This window comes from Lepidochelys kempii, chromosome 4 (assembly GCF_965140265.1).
Source record: "Lepidochelys kempii isolate rLepKem1 chromosome 4, rLepKem1.hap2, whole genome shotgun sequence".
Classification (NCBI taxonomy): Eukaryota; Metazoa; Chordata; order Testudines; family Cheloniidae; genus Lepidochelys; species Lepidochelys kempii.
In genome coordinates, this window is record NC_133259.1 from 88,897,736 (window position 1) to 88,904,710 (window position 6,975).

Below are 6,975 nucleotides of genomic sequence, written 5' to 3' on the forward strand. Positions count from 1 at the left end.
CCTGTGCCTGCCTGAAGATGTTCTTTTTTTGTCTTCCAGTCTAAACAGGTGTCTATTAAAAATATGACTAATTAAAAAAAATACCTAAGGTTGCTGGAACCGTGTGCACTTGGCAATAGTATATGCTTCAGGTTGGCACTAATGTTTCTGACTGGCCGGCAGATTTTGCTGTTGATTGACACAAGGCTTACCTTACTCCTCCCCTTAGCGTTAAGAGCCTGCTCCAAAGTCCACTGAAGTTGATGGAAAGGTACCCACTTCTGGGTGACTTCAATGGGGGTTGAGGCTCAGTCAGCACTTCCATTTGGCCACCATGCCAGGATGTATTTGAGCCCTCAGGGCTTGATTGTGTTTCCATTCATGTCAGTGCCAAAACTCCCATTGACTTTGTGGGAGCAGGACTGTGCCATTGGTTGAACAGGTAAAATAACCCACTAGCCAGATATACCCACAAAGTTTGCAAAGACTAGTCAGTGTTAGTGTGGCCTTTGTACTGACTCGCTGGTTTCACCTCAGCACTGATGCTTCTGGTCGAGGCAATATTTCCAGGCTTGAGCTGAGGTTGCCCCCTATGTGTTCATAATAGCCCTGTTCCCTGACATTTTGAGGTGGCTCCTGCCTGGCTGCATGGTGGGATAAGATGCGAAACTACGTTGCTGGAATACAGCACAAACAGCAGCACCATTTACTAGGGCAGACCAGCAGAACTGAGTGAAAACATAGCCTATCTTATCAGTTACTTAGTGAGCTAAGGCTCAGGGGTATAACAAAATCTATTTAAACTCTGGGTATTACTTAAGAACACAGCCCTCAGGAGATAACTTGACAATAGGAACTTTTTGGGTGCACTTATGTGTCATTTTCAATTACAATCACAAAGACATCTTTATATTTTCTGATAAAAGTCTTAAACTGGCAACAACTAGTTAGCATTACAGTTTAGCTAAGTACTAAAGCAGCAGGGAGTGTGTAGATAAAGCAGTACAATTATAAACATACAGATTGGTAATGTTATAAAAACAATTGGTCTAGACATTTCAAACCATGTTATCATACTAATACTGCTATTCGTTTAAGAGGCTAATTCAGTTTTATTATCAATTTGCACCTCAGTATAATTATATTAGAGAAATTTTCATGATGACTATACATTTTGCTGGGTCTGTTATGTGAGGCCAGTTTAAAAGTCGATTTATCCAGAACTGTTCACTATGAAATGGCGACATCATTCAAACCCCTCAGATTTTGAGAGGGATTGTAAAATCTGGCCCTAACATTGCATCCCAATTTCACCATGATAATTTGATGTAAATGATATGATAGGTTGCAGAATAATGTGATGAATTGCATTCATTTTGCACATTTACCCATATCTGTTGTACTAGGCCTTGTACAGACATAAGCTAAGATAGTCTGTCTTGTCTATTAGATGGCAGGCTCTTCAGGACTAAGGATAGGGGATTGAGGTAGAGAAGGACTAGAACATACAAGGAGAGTGAACAATGCAATGCTCTGCAAATGTTATCTCAGTTCCACCATTTTTTGTTGTTTCCGGTTTCTGCTTTAAACTTTTTGTTTCGAGGGAGTGGAATTGTTCTGGGAGAGGATTAGCTAAACATACAGACAAAAGGAGGGAGTGGGGACACTGAAGGGAGGGAGAATAAGAGGAGCAAGTAGGACACATAGAAAGATTGAAGAGCCTGGGAGGTGTGTGGGGGGAAGAGGGAATTGAAGCAAACAGCCTATCGGTAAAAGGTAAAGAAAATACAGAGGGACCATAGTAAAGCATCATTGGGCAATAATGGTATTAGTTATTGTAGGATAGTTTAGCACTTCTATGTATACAGTATCTCCCTTCAAAGCCAGTATAGTTGGACTCATGCGGCTAATACAGCCTGACTTTACAGGCAGAGGTACATAAGAAATAGTATCAATACACATTTTTGAAACCTTCTCTTAAAACATTTCTGAGGCCTGGTCTACACTGCAGAGTTAGGTCCACATAAGGTAGTTTACACTGACCTAATAAGGTCAGCATCTACACTACAAGGCCCCTCCCATTGATGTAACTCACCTGCTACATCAACTTTATAACTCAACCTCAGCAAGAGGCGTAGCGCTTAGGTTGATGTAATTAGGTCGATAGAGTGGCAGTGTAAACACTGTGTTGCTTATTTTGCCTCATGGGAGGCAGGTATAATAAGCCAGGGGAGGCTCTGCCTCCCCTGGTGCTTGTCGCTGCCTCTGGACACCTGGTTGCAGGTTTCGGGGGAAGTTTTTCCTTTATTATATCACATGCAGGTTCCGGGGCCTCTGAGGAGCTGGTATGTGCTATTCAGCTTCCTGAGCTCACCAGTAATCTCCCTGGACTCCAGCAAGATTATTGATGAACCCAGGAAGCTGAGTAACACGTACTGCCTCCTCAGCCACCCCGGAACCAGCAAGGGGTATAGCTAAAGCTCAGGTTCTTCTTCTGAAAGAAATGTTGTCATACTGAGGCTTTTCCCAGGTGGCTTGGGGGCTGGGGAGGGGAGGCATGGCTGTGGCTGGCTTGGGGAACTTCTGGACAGGTGGGGGGGCGGGGGGCTCAGGGCTTTCACTAGCCTGGGGCTCCTCCGGCTGAGGTGGGGGGCACTTGTTGCTCTGGCCGGGGAGGGACCGGGGGTTCGGGGCTCTGGCCCAGGTGGAAGGGACAGAGCTGGGGGCTAGTCTCCCCGAAGTCACCCGCCGCCCATGTGTTGACCTAAGTGCCCTCCAAGAGGTCTCCCACAATGCCCACCATTACCGCTCTGGTCACCATTTTGAGCTCCACTGCCCTGTAGCCAAGTACACAGGTATGCTCCCCTTCCCTCGTAAAGCCCCGGGAAATTTTGAACATGCTTTTCTTGCTTACTGCCCAGCTGACCATGTCCGCTCCATGCCCTAACCATACTCCTGCCTGGAGTACATGGAAGGTGGTGGATCTCCCGGGTCTGTGGGGAGAGGAGGCTGGGCTTTCACAGCTCTGCTCCAGCTGCAGGAACTTTGGCATCTATGGCCAGATCGTTCGGGGCATGGAGAGAAGGGCTACAATAGGGACATGCAGCACTGTTGTGTAAAAATGAAAGAGCTGCAGCAGGCATAAAAGAAGGCAAGAGAGGCAAATAGTCACTCTGGTGCGGAACTACAGACATGCCACTTCTACAAGGAGAGGGCTGGGGTCAGGGTGGTGGTGTATGGGTGGGGGGCTGGCAGAGGGAGCAGTAAGGGTTGGGGTTGCGGTGTTTGCGCTGTAGGAAAAGAGGGCATGGTTTTAGAAAGATAGAATACTAGGGCTGGAAGAGACCTCAGGAGGTCATCTAGTCCAACCCCCTGCTCAAAACAGGACCAACACCAACTAAATCTTTCCTGCCAGGGCTTTGTCAAGCCGGGCCTTAAAAACCTCTAAGTATGGAGATTCCACCACCTCCCTAGGTAACCCATACTAGTGCTTCACCACCCTCCTAGTGAAATAGTTTTTCCTAATATCCAACCTAGACCTATCCCACTGCGATTTGAGACCATTGCTTCTTGTTCTGTCATTTATCACCACTGAGAACAGCCGAGCTCCATCCTCCTTGGAACCCCCCTTCAGGTAATTGAAGGTTGCTATCAAATCCCGCTCACTCTTCTCTTCTGCAGACTAAATAACCCCAATTCCCTCAGCCTTGCCTCGTAAGTCATGTGCCCCAGACCCCTAATCATTTTTGTTGCCCTCCACTGGACTCTCTCCAATTTGTCCACATCCCTTCTGTAGTGGGGGGCCCAAAACTGGATGCAATACTCCAGGTGTGGCCTCTCCAGTGCCAAATAGAGGGAAACAATCACATCCCTTGATCTTCTGGCAATGCTCCTACCAATACAGCCCAATATGCCATTGGCCTTCTTGGCAACAAGGGCACACTGCTGACTCAGATTCAACTTCTCGTCCACTGTAATCCCTAGGTCCTTTTCGGCAGAACTGCCGCTTAGCCAGTCAGCCCCCAGCCTGTAGCGGTGCATGGGATTCTTCCTTCCTAAATGCAGAACTCTGCACTTGTCCTTGTTGAACCTCATCAGATTTCTTTTGGCCCAATCCTCCAATTTGTCTAGGTCACTCTGGACCCTATCCCTACCCTCCAGCGTGTCTACCTCTCCCCCCAGCTTAGTGTCATCTGCGAACTTGCTGAGGGTGCAATCTATCCCATCATCCAGATCATTAATAAAGATGTTGAACAAAACTGACCCCAGGATGGTTTTAAGGAAGAATGAACAGAAAGATAATTAAAACTTTCTCTGAACCAGTAACCAGTAAAAACCAGAGGTGGAAGTAGGGCGGTACAGTCTGGTACGCCAGACCAGTAAGTTATTTATAGCTGTACCGCCCCCAACCCTTCCACGCAGCTGCATGCCCACGTCTCCTGTCTGGGGTCCGTACAGCAGCCCCACTGGAGGACAGGGCTGAGGGCAGGGCTGCTGCACCGGAGGAGCTGCTGGTGTGGGGCTGCTAGGTGGTCCCATGTTCTGCTCCTTTTGCCACTGTGGTTCCCAGGAGAGCCCTGTGGTTCAGTGATCTCCCAGGAACTGGAGCGGCGAAAGGAGCAGAACCCCACGCTGGCTGCTTCTTCAGTGCGGCTATACCGCCCCCAGCCTGTCCTCCAGCGGGGCTGCTGTACAGACCCCAGACATGAGACACAGGCACGCAGCTGCATGGAAGGGCTGGGGATGGGGCTGCGGGTGGTACAGCCGCACCAGAGGAGCTGCCGGATGGGGCTCGGTTGCCAGCATGTCTGAAAAAAGTATTCTCTGCTGTCAGAGGGAGCTGGTTTGAAGCTCTTCTGTTGGCAATTTCCAAAGCAGGTGTGACTGTGAACTGGCTATTGTTCCGGAGAGCAAGCCCTCCTCTTCTCTTGGCAGTCCACACTGCAGCTGTGCCATGTCCGCCCATTGGGAGCGCCCCACCCCCACCCCCGCCGGGTAAAGTGGGATGGATCATAGGGAGAAGAGGGGGAGAGCACAGGGCCCCAGGCTGGGGGCAGGGTGGGGTTACGTGAGGGATCAAGTGAGGAGTCCTGTGGGGAGGTCATGTGTCCCACACACACCCGTTAGCTGGTGCAGCGTACTGGTAAGAAATGAATTCTACTTGTACCACTGGTAAAAACAGATACAACTGGCAGTCACTTTTTCATATTGAAGTAAAATGCATATAGGTAGGTAAACATAGGTGTAGAATAAAAATCTACTGAATTTTTAGACAGGTTTCAGAGGAACAGCCGTGTTAGTCTGTATTCGCAAAAAGAAAAGGAGTACTTGTGGCACCTTAGAGACTAACCAATTTATTTGAGCATGAGCTTTCGTGAGCTACAGCTCACTTCATCAGATGTTTACCGTGGAAACTGCAGCAGACTTAGTTTCCACGGTAAACATCTGATGAAGTGAGCTGTAGCTCACGAAAGCTCATGCTCAAATAAATTGGTTAGTCTCTAAGGTGCCACAAGTACTCCTTTTCTTTTTGTGAATTTTTAGATAAACTGAAAATAAAAGATAAACTAAAAGAAAGATAAACTGAAATTATCTTTATTATTCGCCATCACTTGGTGGCTGTTGCTAACATTCACAGACACTAGCAATAGGTGAATGTGGATTGTTAGAGTCAGGCACGCACAGCAGTCATTACAAGGTTCATAGCATCCTGCCAACAAACAATGCCAGGCTCAGCACACTACAGCAACACACATTCCTGTGGCTCATTATTAAAATGCTCCTTCCAGGCCTCCCTCAGCTGAACAGCTCCTGAAATGCTGCAGGCTCTGGAGCACTGAGTTTATAACAGCACAATACTGAAGACCAGTGCAGGATCCATGCTTTCTAGTAGAGATGGCTGACATGCAGGTTTACCAGGGCAGTTGAAAAGCTGCACAAAACATAATAGATGCCCATGGAATGATGGGATTGAGAAAACTGCGTCATGTGATGGTGAACTTGACCACATGAGCCATTGCAAACCCTTCCCAAAACACCCAGCTGCCAGTGGATGGTGGGATAGCTACCCACAGTGCAGTGCTCTCTGTGTCGACGCAAGAGCTGCTGTTGTGGATGTGCTCTGCTGACATAAGGAGGATAGTGTGGACATGCAGCAGTGGTTTAATTACAGTGGTGGCTGTACGTTGACATAACTTAAGTCGACTTAACGTTGTAGTGTAGACAAGTCCTAACTGTGTTGCTTTAAGATATGTGGACCACAAGGAGTACATGGAATAAAGACTTGACTGGCACGTGTTTGGGATGACCTGAATAACTCACTCATGACTTTGCCACTGTACATGGCTTCTTCTCCTCTCCCGTGACTCCCTGTTAGAGTCTTTCCTCTATAGTGTTTTAGGGATGGGGCTAGAGAGTGAATCCAGATGGATAATAGTGTTGCTTGAACCAGCATTAACTCTGTGACTACTACTGGCGGGGCAACTCAGTTGCAAGAGGACTCAAGCTATGGCAGCACAGTTCATCTGTGCAGATAGATGTGGACAGTACAGCTGCACAGAAGGAAGGCCGTCCATTGCCTTTTCCTGCATAAGCTTGGAAGCTGATTCTAGAAAGGCATTCCCCCTTTCCACTCTGCAACCAGGGAAGGATTTTTTGTAAACTCCAAGCTATACCTTGCAGAAAACCTCAAGAGTGGGGGGGTTCTCCGCAGGAGGGATATCAGGCTTGATTTATTCATTATACTGCATAGTGTTAAGGAAGAAAAATGGTGGAAGAAGTTGGCTAATTCTTCACACAAGCAAAACACTAAGTTAATTTTAACATTATTGTCTAAGCAAAGTAGTTCTTTACTAGCTGAGTCTCAAAGCGTATGTGAAGAATGATAAAAGCCTGGGGGATAGCATTTTAAAACATGTGCTAAAAGTGGAAATAACTTTCACCTGAACTACATCATGAAACTTAATAGTGAGATCTACTAAAATTGCTCCATTTTGG